Source organism: Oryzias latipes, chromosome 3, assembly GCF_053564925.1.
Source record: "Oryzias latipes strain Hd-rR chromosome 3, Olatipes_Hd-rR_3.1".
Taxonomy (NCBI): Eukaryota; Metazoa; Chordata; class Actinopteri; order Beloniformes; family Adrianichthyidae; genus Oryzias; species Oryzias latipes.
Window position 1 is genome coordinate 29,071,656 of NC_136239.1, and position 18,710 is coordinate 29,090,365.

At 36.5% G+C, this 18,710-nt stretch overlaps 1 protein-coding gene across 3 annotated transcripts in view; it reads right to left on the minus strand.

The window, feature by feature from the left end:
• esrrga (estrogen-related receptor gamma a) overlaps window positions 1-18,710 on the minus strand; it is a 128,852-nt gene that overhangs the window by 97,159 nt on the left and 12,983 nt on the right. The window lies entirely within an intron of this gene.

Sequence of the window (18,710 nt, forward strand, 5' to 3'; positions counted from 1 at the left end):
TAAGCATGCATGTTTGCTTACATTTGCTTACATTTAAATTCTTACATTTTAATAATCTAAATCTTTATAACAGTTAAGGACATTGAGAAATGGGTTGCTTTAATTTACTAATAAATGTTGAGAAAAAACAAGTGTTTATCTTTTGTGATTATTATTCCAGAGCGCATTTGGTGCCTAATCGAATGTGACAGTCAAAAAAACATGAAGAATTCAGAGGTGAGCATCCATGCACAGAGCTGAGTGGTGAGAAGGGAAAACCGAGCCTGACCATGAGAGGGATAACAGAGTCCAGGAATAGCGGCAATCAATGGATGGGTATATGGGTAACTGGATGGATAGAGGGAGGAAAAGAGGCTGAAAAAAGAGAGAGATGAGTGGTCTCCTGGGTGGAGTGGTGATAGTTTTGCTGTATATGAGACCAAATCCTTCCCAAACTGAGGAGATGGGAGGAGACTAATGAGGAGGAAGGGAAGAGGAATCAGTCTGTTTCAAGGAACATTTTTAAATGTTAAACAATAAACTGTTTCATCAACAGAGAGTGACTTTTAGAACTGGATTTTTTTAACATTTATATTCCCCCCCCCAAACAATGTCAATATGACATAAAAAGATGGAACCATAAAATAAAAGAAAACTAAGAAGTTTGAAAAATATAGAAATTCTAAAGAAAACTTTTCGGAGGATGAGACCAGCAAACTCTTGTGAATCCTTTGTTTTTTTAATTAAATGATGCACTGACTTAAGAGCACTTTTAAAATGTTGTTGTACATGTGAATTTCCAATAAACCATCCATCCATCCATCCATCCATCCATCCATCCATCCATCCATCCATCCAGTGAGATAAGTGATACTTTCATTACCCTTTTTCTGTGACCAAAGAATCACTGGTCAAAAATGTTAAATGGATGTCAAGACCTGAGAAAACTGATAAAGATGCAAAAAGCTGTGCTGATGAGCCAAAACTGCAACTGTTTCTGGTACAAACAGTAGTTTAAAAATAAATATAAAAATTGAACATATTAAATATTAGACATTAGAAGTATTCTGCTATGACTGGGCAGCTCCCTACTATATTTTAGTTTTTCATAAATGAATAGGCTATTTGTTTTTAACTTCTCTGAAAGTTTAATAAGTCTGCAATAAAATGTGTTGTGATAAATGACAAAAATAAAAGTGTAAATATAGAAAAATATTCTTAAAATTAACATTAGAAACAACTGAATAAAATAATATTATTCAAATCAATTTAAAGAAATTAAACAACATTCGCTTCCAGCAAATGTCATAATTTGCATTCTTAGTCAAGCAGAAAACTAGGAGTAATAATATAATTATTAATAATGACGATAAAACAGAGAACATTTTGAATCGTTTGCTGCACAAGTCACTTTGTATTTTCATTTTTTGCCAGTCTTATATGCAGAGGTGGTGCAGGGTAAACTGTCAAATTTGGCATCAGTTTTAAAGTGACTTGCATAAAAAGCTTTTTGTTTTGATGTGCTTTTACATATCGAACCCTGGAAAGCTTTCATCTTCTTGTGAAAATGTGCATCTAACAACTTTATAAATGTATATTTTTGTGAAAAATTTACCATACAACAAAAACCACATATCAGGGTGAAACTCTTGTTCCTTTGTAAAATGTAAAAGCAGAAAATGAACAATCTCTGAGAAAAAAGTTCTTGGTGACTTCAGATGCAGAAAAAATGCATCACAACAAGATATTTGAAGGAACCAGTAACTGTCAAGACTTAGAGCACCACTAACCAAACCCAGATTACCACTTAAAAAATGGTGTTGAAGACCGATAAATAAAACTTTATTAATAATGAAAGAGCCCTGAGCAATGGTAAATGTTTATAATAATAAAAAAATAACTTCTATAATAGCATCATCTAATTCCTTGTAAAGAGCTCTAAATTTAATAAGTACTGGATATCTGAGGTTATCTTCAGCGTAGAACGCAGCCCTACCTCAGTCTACAAAGCATAATGTCACAATAAAAGTTTCAGGCTATGTTTAAAAAAAAACAACAACTAAAATAAGTACAAAGAGCAATCATTATTTAAATGTTCAGTTTTTAGGATAGCTATATATGTAAAGCATTTTTGAAATATGAGAAAGTTGATCATAGAATAAAAGTTACTTCCAACAGGGAGGTAACTTCCGCGGTGCACTTATTGCCACTTTTAGAATAACAACACACATGGGCGCAAAGAGGCACACACACAAAACGCAAAAGCTCACACAGGCACTAACCTATAGAATAGCTGTAAAAACAGATATTGATGTGAGGGCCAAGTCAATGACCATCAAAGGAAAGCAGAGATGGCCATTAGCAAGCAAGTCAATTGCTGAAGCAATGTGGGTAATTCTAGCGCACAAGTACACCCAGATGTGGGGATACACACATCGACAGCAAGAGGACACCCATCAGGGGCATCTTAATCACTTCCCAACAAACTTTCCAACCCAAATTAAAGCAGGACAGCATTTATTTGTCAGTTTTTATTATATTGTGCTCCTCTTTGCCTTAACGTCTTCCACCATTATTTAATGTTAAACTTCTTCTTCTATAATTGACCATATTTTCCTTTCCATACCACCTGATGTCTTTCTTAAAAGTGAGGAGGTGATTGGATGCTCCTAGGGGGTCTTGACCAACTTTCATTAGCTCAGTTTAGTTGCTGCCTCTGTGCACATTTGTGTGTTTGTGTGTCTGAATGGTTGGAATGAGCATTAGCCAGTCATCTAATCAGTGGGAAAAACCACTGAGCTGAGTCCCATGTGTACGTTGCCATCAGAGCTGCTCACAGAAAAACCCACCTCTACACTGAAAAATCATAAACATCATAAGGGACATGGTACTTTCAATAATAATAATAATAATAAAAACAATTTGGTTTGTAAGAAAACAAAAAAGTGATCATGCCTTTGCTTTTCTTTTTAAAAGAAATTTTTAACTTATTTTTCCTGAGAAAACTTACAAAATTGTGAAAACCTGTAGCTGTTTTTTTTATTTCAGAAAAGTGATAAACAGGGCATAGCACATTTTAACTTTATCAAACTTCATTGGTTTATTAGTTTTTTTTTTCAGAATAAACCTATGTATTTAGCATTGATAACATCATATCTATCCAATGCAAGTTTAAAAGTGCAAGGTTCAGTTTTAGGCCCAACTTTATTTTTGACTTTCATGCTTTGTCTAAGCCAGATAATCATTCAATAGGCCTACAATGTCCTGTTTTACATGTTCAGCCATATAAATGGTGTACACCTGTATAGCGCTTTTCTACTTTCTTCGAAGGCCCAAAGTGCTTTACAGTCACAGTGCCATTCACCCATTCACACAGACACACACAGCTGCACCAACCTTCCACCAGAGGCAAGGTGGAACTCAGTGTCTTGCCCAAGGACACTTCGACACATGGGTGGGCAATGTTGGAATTTGGTACCTGCAATCTTCCGATTAGAGGTCGACCACCCTACCACTGCACCATGGCCGCCCAATAGACATTAACCTGTTATATTTTGTTACATGAGAAGCCTAAATGCTCCACCAATTTTTCTAATTTATGATGGATAGTTTGAATTCAATTCAAATTTCTTTAAATAGCCCAGTATTACAATAGTTGTCTCAATAGGCTTCATACCGGTAATTGTCAAGAACATGAAATCAGTCATAAAATTCAGTAGTTAATTGCTAAACTAAACCAAACAGACTAAGCTAAACTGGGCCTCCCTGCCCTTAGGCCCCCCTCCTCAGTAAGGAAAAACTCCTAAAAAAAAATGTGATTCCGAAAAAGAAAGAAAAAACCTCAGGGATGTCCACACGGTGACCCAATATTTTCTACATCTCTGTTTTATGAGTTCTAATCAATGTTTTTAGCTTGCTGATCTCTGATCTGATTGACTTGTAAGGATGCTAAATTCCCTGTTTTTCAGAATATTTATTTTCTCTTTACTCTCTATATTATTACCCAATCAAAATCTTGAATACAGGAATTGCTTAATTTTTTTTGTGTCCTATTAAGAAAACAATGTTGTTTTTTTTATCTACACTTGATTTCCAAAATAAAAATTAATAACAAAAAGCTGTTTTTTTTCCTGATTTAAAATTTTTATCAAAAATTTTAAATGTTAAATTTTAATTTATCAAATGTTAACCATTTGATCTGGATGCACATTATAGTTGCAATACAAGTTTTTCTCTTTGACTTGTTCCACTCTCTCAGCCTGAGTTTGCCCCCCCCCCCCCCTCCTCTTATCTATCTTTTCTAGTGGGAGTGAGACAGATTAAAGTCAGGGCTGCTTTTACTTATCATACTGTAGCCAGCACAACCCTCCAAGCAACAGAGTTGATGCAAACTGCAAAGCCGTTCAAAACAGTGTGTGTGAACACTAACATACAATTGTGCAAAAACTGCACACAAACACATTGGTAATTCTTTTTCTAGTGGATGCTGCAGTTTGTGGCTTCAGTACCTTAGTTAAGTTTAAGTCATTAAGCAATGTATAGCTAATTAGGATCAAAACTGGAAAAAAATTCTTGCATCTCTGAATCAAAGTTAATAGCATGACTGTATGTTTGTTAGAGAATATGTGCTGTAAAAAGACACCCCCTCTTGTGTTTTTGCATGCTACCCCCCACCCCCACCCCATCCTTACATGCACAAGCACACAACACAAGTGTTTAAACAAACAGTTAGAGCTTAATGAACCAGAACTCACTCTGGTGCCCATTAGCTAGATAATTAATTATTTCTCCTGGTCTCCTGACATACTTATCAACTTGCAGAGTGTTTGCTATTTGTATGTGTGGGAGCATGTGTGGTAGAAATGTATGTTTGCGCCTGCCAGTGCTTTTGCGGTTTGGCAGAGACAAAATGTGATCTACTATTTGCCAGAAGCTTTTGCATGACAGCTTGTTTTCAATAATTACATTGTTAAAAACAATGTAACATTAATAAAACTGTATTCACCAGTAAATATTTACTTGGTGTTTTTTAAGTTTTTTAGCAGACTATTGATTTTGTTCTCACATAGACAAGGGAATTCTTTAAGACAATCTAAGATGTTTGGAATATTTTTTAAGCCAAAGCACAAGGATGTATCTGATTTCAAAGTCTATTATTATTTATATTTTATTTTTTTTGGTGGTGGTGGGGGGGTATTGCTTCTCTAACTCTTTCCACGTGAAGACTTGCAAATCTGACAGTTTTTTTTTTTTTTTTTTTTTTGTTTTACCAGACTAATTTCTCTCAATTCAGAGATTATATAGTTACATTTGAGTAAAAAAATGTCTTAACAGAATTTTGTTTGTTTCACTGAAACCAAACAACAAGTGAAAATGAAAAGATGAAAGAAACAGAAAGAAAAGAGAAGGCATGGTTTATGGCAGTGTTTTTCAACCAGTGTAACGTGGGAAATGGTCAGGTGTGCCGTGGGAAATTGCCCTCATTAACTGATCTAAAACCATTTACCATCTCCAAGATATCAGCTCTTTGTTCACCCAAACAGGCCCTGATAAAACACTGAGTAGTTAGGAATATGAAAGATTGTAAAATACTTTTTTCTTTGTGTTTATTTGATTCTATTAAAGTCATTTTGATAAGAATGATGGTACCGCGATTTAGCCGTAGCTTCAGCTATTTGCGGAAAAGTCCCACCCCTTTAAATGTCTCCACCAATCATTCTTGGAGTCTTAATCACACGTAATCAGTCTGACCAATCAGAAGTGGTTAAAGTCTTCACTTCCTTGTTCCAATTCTGCTCATAAAGTCTCTCAGTTCCAACAAAAATACCAGCTAGAGCTCATATTTAGCGGTGTAGCTTTCCACAGGATTTGTTATCAGACCGTGGAACAAGTGAACAAAACAATGAAGCTCAAAGACGCGAGTCTTTCTGCCCTTTTGCGGCAGTTTTCACACTACATCTCCCATGATGCATTGGGTTAAAGTGACAGCGTCTCAGCGCACAATGAGTCTTTCTTGTAAAATGTCTTTAAACCACAACACTCAAACAGTTTTTAAATCTTCTAACTTAACTTAACATCTTTTAGAAAAAACAGCTGCAACGTCCAGCTTTTTCTGCCAAAATGATCACAAAAATGCATGTGAGATTGCAGAGGGGCTGTAGATCAATACAGACTATGAGTTTCTCCTTTTTTTTTTTTTTTTTTGGATGCTGGTGTGCCGTGGGATTTTTGTCAAGGTTAAAGTGTGCCGTGGCTCAAAAAAGGTTGACAAACACTGGTTTATGGCATCTGTAACTACTAAAAGGAAGGTCATCAACAATTGATAAATTGATGTTGCATCTTTTAATCTCTTCTCTCACAATGGATGGAATTATCTAAGACAATTCTGGATTGGTAAATTTGGTTTAAACACTTAACAGCATGACTTTTGTTACCTTTAAGTCTAACCATGGAAACATCAGCTACAATAGTCAAAACCAAGCCCACACCTTTTGTTCCTGAATTTGACGTTAAGCCTAAAGTAACACATTGCAGTTCCTCTACATGCCACTAGGAGCTGGTTGCAGAAAGGGGCATTGTTCCAACCTGTGTTAAAAATTCAAATTTCACACCAAAAAAGTTTGGATCTTTTTTTAATTTTTATTTTACTTTATTTATTTTTTATTTTTTGTTCTGATAATCCCAACAACTGTTAAAAACTATAATTGAAAGTGAATATTTCATTGGAGCCTAAACTTGTGCATTGTTGCAGTAGTTATTTTTGATTGGCAGGTGAGTGAACCCATAGGTGGACTCTACAAACTTCTTTTACTTTGTTCTGCCCAATCATGCATTTTTAGCATTTTGTTGGAGTGAGTAAAAATAAACTGTCAATATGCCCATCCCACATAAGACTAAATAAAGAAGAAACATCTAAATGGCATGTCAGCATCTAAAAACACTTGTAAGTTTTGTAAATGGAAATGGTTTTGCATTTATTTAGAATAACACTATTTAGTGATGTCACCGGAGTCACCAGATCTTGGTTTAGTAGCAAAGCAATATTGTAATTCTTAAACCAGCCCAAGGGCAGCCATGATTTACAATTATGTAAAAAAGAAATCCAAAGCAGTGGTGTAATGCAGCAACTTTTGTTGCAGTAACTTTTTTGTTATAGCACCTAAGCTGTTTCAAGATTAAAGAAAGCATAAAGGAAAAACAAAACAGTGATTTTAGGAAAATAGAAAGTCAAATTTTGCTGAAAACGTGAGTTCTTATTTTCTGATCAAACGAAAACGCTTCTCTGCTTCCCCTTTGTAATTCTTCCTTGAATTTCTTCCTTAACCTTTTCACTGCACTCTCGCTACCTCACTTCCCTCCTTCACTTCCTTTGTTTCTATCTCTGTGAATAGAACATCAAAAGCCTCTGAGTAAGATGAAGAATGACAGTATTTGCTATTTGTATGCAGGCAGACACGTCTGCTCCAAAGTGTAAGTCTAAAGGCCTTGGTTAAGTGTTTGTCAAGACTTAAAGCTATTGTTCTCGTCTCTCCTCTCAGATCTCAGACCTCTCTTTTTTTCCCTTTTTGCGTCTTTCTCATTCCACTTTTGTACTTTGACAGAGCACTTTACTTCTATGTATAAATGTGTATAAGGAAACTGTCATGATACTACGTTGGTGAATGTGCAAAAAACTATGTTCTGAATGTGCATTCTGTGTTGCTGTTGTGCTCATATCCTTGGCCATGCAAGCAGTAAACAAATATCTTTATATCGTAATGATGGTGTTGACAAGTTACCTATACAACTCTTTTACAATTGCTCTGGTCTTTGTTGAGTGCACATTATGTGACACAAATGGAAATCTCAATCACTGGATAAAAATGTAATTCGCCAATATGGTATTAAAATTGGCCTTTATCCATGCCAAGTCATAAAAATGTCTTTAAAAAATTAGATGCACAACAAAAAAATTACACTTTTTTCCTCTTTAATATCACGAATCCAATATACAGTAGGGACAATGTGAAAGTTAAGTTTATATAGTCAGTCTTTATACAAATTGCAATACTACCCAGCAGTCTGGACTCTACAAATTACAGAGGCTAACAAGTCATTCACTGGAACAGCTGATTTACAATCTGATCAAGAGCAATCATAATTCCCAAGAGTGAATATCCTAGCAAAAAGTTTCTGCATCCCACTATGAAAGCTGCTCGACACCACAAAACTAGTGCTTCAATGCCTTAGCAGTTATGCAAATGGTAAATGCAAAAGTTTATATGCTTGCAACTGGACTAAGGCTGAACATGTTCAGTTTGTTTGAAAGGGTACTTGAAAGGAACGACTACTCTGTGTAGAAAGAGCTTGACACTTTTTAAAGCTACATTGGAGCAAATGTTAAACATTAGCAACAACAAACTAGGCAGACATGATTACAGTTAAGATATCACAGAAATTAAGTACAACTAGTACTGATAAACATTGCTAAACATCTTTTCTTGTATTTATATCATACTTTTTCTTTAGTTTTTCTGTGTTTGTCTTCTTCTAGTCCCTATCCTTACATCCCTTCTATCAAATCTCAAGACAGTCAGCATCTTGTAGTGGTGTTGGCTGCTCATCGCTGATGTGCATGTGTTCTGTCTTGGTAGGGGTAGTCAGTAGTGTGGCAGTGAGCCTAGTGGGGCCTGTAAAGCAGATTATGAGTTGATTTTGGCAAAGGAGGCTGGTAATTCCTTTAAACCAACAAAGCCATTCCATTAACCCCCCACTGGTATTTTGAAAAACAAAACTGTGAGAGCCCCAAAACACACTAGACGGTACAGCTAAACATGCACTGTCCTTCACAAAACCCTTTTTACAAGAAAGCGTACAGATGTTTTCCTCTGCCATGATTTATACGGTGAGTCACATGTAAATCCTGCATATTTATCTAAATATTTATACAAATATATTCATGTTTAATTGAACCAGGCCATAAACAAGCAAGGAAAGCATGTTAAAATGAACACATATGTGAATAGGCTTCTATCCAGAATAAGACCTTGTCTTGTAAACAGGCTTTTCTGATTTTCTTTAACAGAATAAGTTAAGATTTAATATGAATCATGTTTAGGGTAAAAAATATGGGATGTTTCAGCTTTAGCCAGAACATTCAAGAACAACAAACTGCTTTCTATGCTTTTTGTAAATTAGAGACCAGAGCAAGTAAAATAAGAAAAAAAAGAGATTTGGTGAATTTCATTTCCAATTGCAGACAGGAAAGAACTTTATGGGCATGATATCATCGACTATGGCCAGTACCTTGCTTGAATTACTGACTCCCAAGCTGCAGTCTCTGGTCATATAAAACCATTGGCTGTCTCACATTCTGTGTCAAAGAGCTGCAGGTCATTTTTATTGTTTTTATTCAAACACATTGTCAAGCAAAACATAATCCAGAAAACTCTTTCAACTTTCCAAAAGGCTTACATGTAAGCTTTTTAAACAGCCTTTTCCTCACATACTTAACTGTTGCTAATATCATCACTTTTGATTTCAAAAATCAATCAGAGCCACTCTCAATCTTCATTAAAAGCTAAGATTAGAGGTGTCAAGAAAAGGTAAGAGTAAAAATAGTAAAAGGTTTAATTTTAAGTTTATATTACAGTCCTTGTATGATACAATAAAGAATAGACAAAACTAGTAAATTACAGAGCGTAGATAATTTTGATTTTTTTTTCATTGCTGATGTATTAAATGTTTATATTCGGAAGATACTGTTTTTAAAGGGCCTATACCATGCAAAATATTTTTTTGAGCTTTTAAGTGTATTATAATGTTAATTCCTCACTAGAGGAAACCCCAAAGTGGTATTTTTAACCTTTAACGCATTTCTGAGTTGTCCTCTAAAACCTCCTCTCTCTGAGCACTAGCCCCTTCCAACCCACAGAAATGAGCGGGTTCTCATGAGCTGACATAGACCAGTGAGAACAGCCCCTTCCAAGAAGAGTCTGCACAGCCAGCACCCCTCCCAGCCTAACACAAACGCACACTTTCTCCCTGGAGCTAGCGGTGTTTGGCAAAAACGCTTTTCTTTTCTTTGCACAATATGGACATCCGGCTTTGCATAAGTTCGGATGTTGTTTGTTTTCGTGGGCCAGACGCACACTCGCTGCCGAGGCCGGCTCCAGGCTGACGTCATGAAATAGGCCAAGCCCACAAGGAGCAAAAGTGATTGAGTCGTCTTACTTCTGGGTAGGGAAATATTTAATAAAAAATGTATTCTTTTGTGTGCCAAAGGGGATATATAATCATGTATATGTATATGATTTACTATAAAAGGCTTAAGTATAGCATGGTATGGGTCCTTTAAGTTAAAAAAGAAAACTCAATAATATTAAAGCCTTTTTGAGTTTGTGCATTGAATCAATTAAGGATTGCACTTTTAGCAGCCTTCTTGTAGAAATCTTTACACTTGTCCCAATGCAGTGAAAGAATGTGAGACACAAAGCAGAAGAGTCGCGCAGGCAGGAAAGCAGGGAGTGGGTTTGGGTTCTGTGACCTGCTGCTATGGGAGACACACAAAAAGCACAGACACACACACCAGTTAGAATATCCAGACCTGCCGCTGAACAGGATTACCTCTGTCATGGGAGGACTGGTATCCCCTCATCAGAGCGCACACACTCATACATCACGTCATAATGGTTCACTGGGCAACCTGATAAGAATGTGTTTGTGCATGTGTGTGTGTCTGTGTTTAGAAGTCCCTGATGGTGAGGATTAGGGACTTGTGACTCTTCTAGTCTATCAGCAAAAAGCCAACCATCAAAAACATGCTCTCTCTGTGTCTGTGACTGCCTCTTACCCTCACTCCAACACACACACACGGGAGGGATACCGATGGACTGGCTTCTTTAGTTTCACTTCTCAAGATGCTCAGAGTTTTGACAACTTTTTTTTTTTCTATTTTTGGTGCTATTTGTACAAAGAGAAACAAAATGCTAAAAATTGGTGTTTAGAGGTTTTTTGTGAATGACTAATTTAGCTTCAACTTTAAAAGATCTGAAAACATTGTTAGGAAAAAAGACAGAGATCCAGAATGTTTCTTTTGAGCACAGTTTAAAGATGAAGTCAAGATGCCAATGACTACAGAGATGAAAAACAGGCTCAATATAAACCAATGGGTGACATCGTTGCAAGCCAGGAGCATTTTCTGGACATTTTTCTTTCAGCCAACACCTATTTAGTTAAAACAGCTCTCTGTTATCCAGCAATACATGGGTGGCTGGGTAGCTCGGTTGGTAAGGTGGGAAGCTACCATGCAGGAAACCAGGGTTCGATTCCCGGAGGGGAATGAGCAATGGTACTGGGGGCAATTACCATATCAATAGCGAGCAGTTAAACATCACCCAGTGAGGGTCCTTAGGCAAGACCCTTAACGCTACTGCCTCCAGGGCGCGGTTTCGGCTGCAGCTCACCGCTCCCCAAGGGGATGGGTCAAATGCGGAGAAAGAATTTCCCTTCGTGGGATAAAATACAGTGTATAATTTAATTTAATACATATGGACAGGTGCTATTTGGCTTCTGACATTTGAGGCCTAATCAATTAGTACATATACAGTATGTATTTGTGCTTTTAAAGCTGCTTGATGCATATAATTTTGCCAAATATTTTCGTCAACATACCTTAAAAATATTTAGGTTTTTAGTACCTTGTCATTTCATAATTCAAATTATTCAGTATAAAGCTACATAAAATGTGGAATACAATGGCCACATTTCCACATTTATAAGTTGGAACCTGACAATTACAGTCTGACAGCCATCTTTTCTTGACTCAATACAAAGCATTTTGTTCTAAGAGCTTTTATTTTGAAAGATTTGTATGCTTCTCAAAGACACCAGTAGAACCAACTGGCACAAAGTCCTGCACTAAATAAATATATTGTAAAATATTATTGTGGGTTTCACAAAAACTGTTCATTCAGTGTAAAAAAAAAAGAAAAAGAAAAACATAATTAGTAAGGTGAAATTGATAAATGTGTTACAAATATATATATATTCTTGCCTCTGGCACCCACATTATAGTGACAAGCTTGTGATTTTTGTATGTGCGTGGCTTAATATATTCATCAGGCTCCAAGGGAAGTGAATAGTATCCAAACACCAGTGGGGAATCCTTGGGTGTGAAGGGAAGAATGAGCTTTTAAAGAATGCAATGGCAGGATATAAATAAATGGGAATATCATGTAGGAGAGAGAGAAGACAAGATGAATGTTAGAGAAAAAGAGAGGCAGCACTTAACCCCTGGTTAGTGGGGTTAGATCCCAATGGGAGTGAGGAAAGAAGGTCCATGTGCATACACACATACATACAGACATGCACCATAATGGAATATTACATTACAAAGGGATGTACAAATGCACAAAACCATTTTCATGCACCCTTTGTATATAAATGCAGACACCTTCTGTGCTGTGACTGCTAAAGGAATCTGGATCTGACATATGTGCTCAAATAAATGAGGAATTTGGCCTGTCGAAAAATTCTGATACAACACAGTTGCGAAAATGTTGGAGATCCTAATATACAACCAAAAATTTCACAGAGAGGGATGTTTTGGTCCTGGTTATGCAGATGGAGTCTGAGAAAAGAGAGGCTGCAGAAAGGACGGAGGAATGAGACGGTGTGACATCGATGTAAGAGACACAAAAACCCAAACTGGATGGAATAAAAAAGAAAAATCGACAGATACACCGAGAGCAAAAAAGAGAAGCAAGTGAATGCAACTTAGTGGCAGAGCATCAATTATTTATTGAAGGTAACGTGAAGCTTCCTTGGATCAGACAAACTGCTGGCTCTTCCCCTGAGAAAAGAAAGAATGAATTAGGGTGAATTTATTAGAGACCACATGTGTGTGTGTGAATGTGTGTGTGTGCGCCAGCAGAGTCAAGGCAGCCACCTTGGTTTCTGTTGCTGTGTGGCTGCACAGCCGAAGACACTCTTACACACACACCCACACACACACACACACACCCACACACACACCAACACAAAAATGAATGCACTCACACACATTTCATCCTGAGAATCCCAAGCCTTTTTCCAGGTTCATTAATAAAACAGAAGCTCTTTATATGTGCTCTTCCCCTTGCTGTCTTGCCTTTCATCCTCTGTTTGTCCACACACGCGGTGGGATTTTACTGTGTGAGGCTGTGTGTTTGTGTGTAAGCTCCAACTGGGATTTGGGGATGGCCCAACTGTTTGTTCATCAGTCAGACAATAGTTGACCCCGCTGTGGTACATATAAAAATCTGATCCCTCCTTCATCGAGGGTAAAAAGGAACACTACTCACTTCAAGCTCTTTATGTTTTTGTGGGGGAATTTTTGCCACAGATTTCACATTTTACACATTTGAAAACTAGAGTATATTTTTTCAACATTTATTTTAATTACAAGTCATTTGCTCTTCTAGGATATCTTTAATACATTATTGTTATTTTTGTATTTTGTTGCAGAAATATGCAAAAACTTAAGCAGTTAATGTTTTCAAACTTTCTATTGTCATCATAGTCTTGAGGTTTCTCTATCAACGAGCCAAAATAAACACTTTAGATTACCTATTTATTATCCAAGGCGAAAGATGGAATACTCTAAAGGACTGAATTTAAGGCTGTCCAGTATTTTTCCTTCATTTTTAAATTTGTATCATGATTTTTGGGTTACTGTGATTTTGAAGAAGGAGAAATTGGTGCTCTTAGTTGACTTCTTCTTTTTGTGAAGTTTGTGGGTGTGTTTACATGCACTTAAGTCACCTGGTTTCTAGTTAAAAACTCCTGGTGTTGCAGAATGTAAATATATTTGGGGTAAACTGATTTCCGGGAGAAGTCTTCCTGGGGAAATTACTTTTGTCTATTCCTAAACAAAGTGACAACAAATACTTTGAATTTTCCTTGTTTTTTACTTTATTTCCCACTAATAGCTAAGAAACAGTTAAAAACAATGCTCACCATTAACAAATGGAATGTAGCAAAACATCTACTAAAGCTCTTCCATTTATACATTAAACTGGAAAAGATTCATCCCCCCTTCTGTTGTTTGAAGTGTCGTGGTGGTAGAAAACCTGAGAACCATCATCGACAGTAGAAAACAGAGCTCTTCTTTATCACTGGAAAGCATTCGAAGAATTTTACAAAGACAATCTCCTACTAATGATTGTTTTTTTAATTATTTTTCCTGCAGGGCATTTACTCTGCCCATTTTATAAAACGCTCTGTTTCCTATTTAGACTCAAATTTTCCCCTCTTTCCCCTCTTTCCATCATAATCTCCACATCCCGATTACCCAAATGTATTTTCCTCTGCCTGTTTATTTCCTGTCTTCTGTGTTTGTTGTAAGTGTATTTGAATACCAAATGCAAGCCTGTAAGTAGTGTGTGTACATGGCATGTATGGTGCCCAGTTTTGGGTCCGTGTGTGCGCAGTGGTGTTCGTGTGAATTTGTGATTGTCTTAAGTCTGTGAATACATATTGCTGACTCAATGGTTCTGTCTTAGCAGCTGCATCTTATCTGCACCGCTATGATGTGTGCGCGTGCGTGTGTATGTGTGTGCATGTGTTTATGTGCTATCTCGAATGGCGATCTTAACAGTTTTCAAAATTAGAGAAGGGGAAACGTCAGAATGCTATTGTAAGAGATCCACTTCCTGTCTGATAAGCAAAAATCTCTCTCTCTTCCTCTGACACTCAGACATGCAGAAATCCTGACAAGCAGATTTCGCTTTCTATTTATTTCTCTTCTATTCTATCTTTTTTGCCTTCATTTTCCATTATTCTCTGTTTCCCTCTCTTTCTATAATAAGCACAGGCCTGGTGCAGAGGGCAGCATGGATGCAAGAGGAAAGACAGCAGCTAAAAAAGAGGGAATCAAAGAGGACCCATGCACAGAATTGTAAATGGGAAAGGTTAAACTGGTTCCTAAAAGCCAAAATATTAGAAAACAAAGAAAACAAAAAAAGAAAAAAGTTGATGCAACGTTTACACTTGAAAACGTACTTTTAAGTGACCCCTTCTGATGAAAATTCAACGTAAACATGCGCATATGCGAGTTTTGGGTTTCCGCGTCCCATACTTCCGCATTCACGAATATTTTAAGTCTGTATGTGGGCTCTATGCAAAAGATGGTTGGCAACTGAACGCACGCTCAAAGTTAAATCAGTGGAACTTTAACCAATCAGGGACTCGGCATTGCAATAGACGTATGGATGGCGTCCTTTTCAAATCACAGAAGTACTCAACTATTTGAAAATCGGTCATGGAGGAGAAATTAGTAATTGTGGTTTGTGCTCAGCTGGAATTCTATGACACCAAGTCTTTCATTTACACCAATTTTCACCGCTACAACATATCAGATAAAGCAGTCCGAGAATAGCCATTTTTTAAAAATATTTTTATATATATATTTTTTTTCTTTTTCTTTTTCATTTGATTTTTTTAGAATATGTTTATAGAAAATGAGGAATTAATGGCTCTGGCTTTTTTGTCTTATAATACAATTATTGCTCACAATAGGTTTTATGTGTTTGGTGTTTTAATGTGTATCTCATCAAAATGCTTCATTGTGAATCAGAGAGTACTTTTGTGAGCATCATAAGTCTTATACTAGAAAATGTGTGTGTGTGGAGGGAGGAGGGTACATGGATTTGGCGGTGGGTCGCAGTATGCCCATCTGTTATAGGCCAAATCAAGCACGTTCAGATAAATTCTCACTCTCCTCTTTTTCAGATGAAAAACTTGAATTTTTTGCCCCAAAATGAAAATAACTAATAGTGATGCAACTCTCATCTTACAAAACTGCAGCACAAACCCCGAGAGGAAAAAAAGAAAAAGGGAGTTTCACCAATATGTTATTACAAGACAGGCCGTGTTCATGCTGAAATGTGTTTGTGTGGACAGCCTGCAAGACAAATAACATATTTAACTACAATACTGAACAGCCACTTATTTAATATTCAAGATTCACTTAATTTAGTTGGGGTTTTTAAATATGTGAATAGTTGCTTTAAGACATGCAGGCTAAATCTTTTACGTTTTTGAAGGAGAGACATGGAAAGAGACTGACTGAAAGGATGTGGCGTAGCAGCAAGGACAGAGTAGCTATAGGATTACTAGCTGCATAAACACATGTGACCAAGGTGACATGGAAGCAAGCCACATCGAGCACATCAAGTATGTAACCTGCTATATGTGAGGCCTCAGAAGCTTTGATGACTACTGGATTGTTTAATGATGTTGTTTTGGCCTATTTTTCATTGACTTAATGGTTTTATAAAATAAAAAGAAAGCAATTAGAATGTACTTTTCCAGCACATCTTTTACTGCTTTCAGTCCTTCCCTCCAATTGCAAAGAACACGTCTTTTCTATAAAGTTCAGACATCTTAGTAAAAAGTGAAAGGAATTTTGAATCAGCTCAAGAAAGGAATTTATGTACACTGTTCTCTGTGTTTATGCTCTGCATTTTGAAATGGAAAAGCCATGAATATTCATCAAGCAAAGCGCTGCGTGCAGGTGACATGGCTGACTTGTGTTGCGGAAGCAAAACAGTCCACTAGACAAATGTTTTTTCTGCATCTCCCTTTCTCTCAGGAACAAGAGAATGAGGAGAAAACAACAGTATTCTCAAGGGAACCTCTATTTTTTTTTACTTTGTGGATGAAAAACCAACACACTAATGATGTGTATGCAAAGAAGCCCAAAGCCAAAGTAACTTGTACACAAGTAACCAATTTAGACCCCATAACCATACACAAACTACAAACCACCAAGGGAAAAAAAAGTTTCTCTTTGCAAAGCAAATTTTAGTGGAATTGTATGCTTTCACCCCCAACATATGGTTTCTTCTTGCTTTGAATGATATTCTATTACATCTTACAATTTATGTTCAATTTTTATAATATTCTTGTCATTTTACACCATCTAGTAAGAGCAAAAAATTATAAATGTGTCCTTTCTTTGCTTCAACACATTAAAGAGTTTTACTCTTTTACAGTAAACAAGAACCCAGATACATCTAAACTAACAAGAAAGGCACTTGCAGATTGAGATGGACTGTTTCGGTCAGATTGAAAAAAAGGGGCACACAGGTTTGAAAATGATTACAGCATTAAACTGGGAAGATGACAGAGCTGAGGAAGAGCAAGTTTTCAGAGAGACGGGACCAGCTTCATGATAGAAAAATTCAAGATTAAAAAATTCAGAGGGAAAACCTCCCAGTCAACAATGTATAATTTTGATCTAGGAAGTAGAAGTTTAACCTTAGCTATATGTAGGTATAATAGAATAAGACTAAAAAAAAAACACATCAAAAACACAATGAAATATTATAACCATTTGATTTGAAAACTGTTTAAAAAAAAAGAACGACAAGCATTGCCAACCAGCAGTTTGAAACAGGTAAAGAAAACAGTGCAGGAGACGGAGGTACAGAGGGGATTTAGGGAGAGGGATAAGCCAGGAGGGGGGTGTGGGAAGACGAGGCAGGTGAGACGGGGTCAGACGGTGGGAGGAAGCTAATGTCTTTATTTCTTGGTGAGGTGGGACCTCGCATTTACCCCTGAGGTTATTGGTCATGGACAGGGTCATTGGGAGTGCTGTGAGGGGGTATCTCAATACAGAGGAAGAAAGAGGAAGAGGAGAGGGAATATCTATTTAAGAAAGAAAAAGTGAAGTGAACAAGAACAAGAGATGGGGAGAGGAGAAGGAGAGGAAAGCAAGAAAATGGAGCAATAGTTCTAGTCAAAAGGGGAATGTGGATGAAAGGTTGTGTGGATGGAAGGTAAGAATACTTAAGGGAGAGTGGGAGCTGCACAAACACACAGGAGTGTACAACAACGATACTTTAATACTATATATTGAATCAAAATATTACAACAACAGGAATGCTGGTAAAAACCTCTATTTAATTGCTGACATGACCTTAAAGCAAGCTTGCAACTTCAGACAAACTACTTGGTCTTTTTATTGATAATGATTTGTTTAAACTCATATGATGATCTGACAAAGTAATCTGCTTTTTGAGGATGTTCTTGTCTAGCCTTTTTAAAATCTATCTCTGTGTTTCACTGAGCTTTGCATTTTATTACTAGGTGTGAAAATCTTCAGGCATTGCTCAATGACTATGACTTTATGCCCACTGGCTGATGTTTACTGTGTTATAAGTTTGTTTCGAGGCAGCAGTCCTCTTATTGGTCCAAAACTCAAAATCAGAGCAGTTTGTGTTGCCTTATTTGATTCAAATATAATGTTTTTAGCTGAGAGCGGAAGTAGAAAAAAACTTTTCAAAATTTCAGCTCCAGCAACTTGCAAAATATTAAGAAATTCAAACGATGACATATGATAAAATCAGCTGAATTTAAAGCATCTTTAAAAGAAAAAAAAACGTTTTTTTTTTTTTAATTCACCTTCATGCTGTTGTATTTTTTTAAATATTACAGTAAATTTGTCTCGTGGAAGTTGTGATTAAGCCAAACAGTTTTTCAGATTTACAGTTTTGTTAAAGATGTTTTAGCCCTGGTGAGTTTTTTTATCATCCTGAAAAGAAAGAATGTTCTACCCTTGAGAAATTAGAACTTTAGCATGAGCTAAGACATTTGTGGAAAGATTGTAAAACTGGTAACTTCTTTAGATTTTCATCAACTTCTGTAATTAACTTCCTTTTCATTTTATCTTTTTGCATTACATAAAACGTTTAAAATGTTTAAAGTTT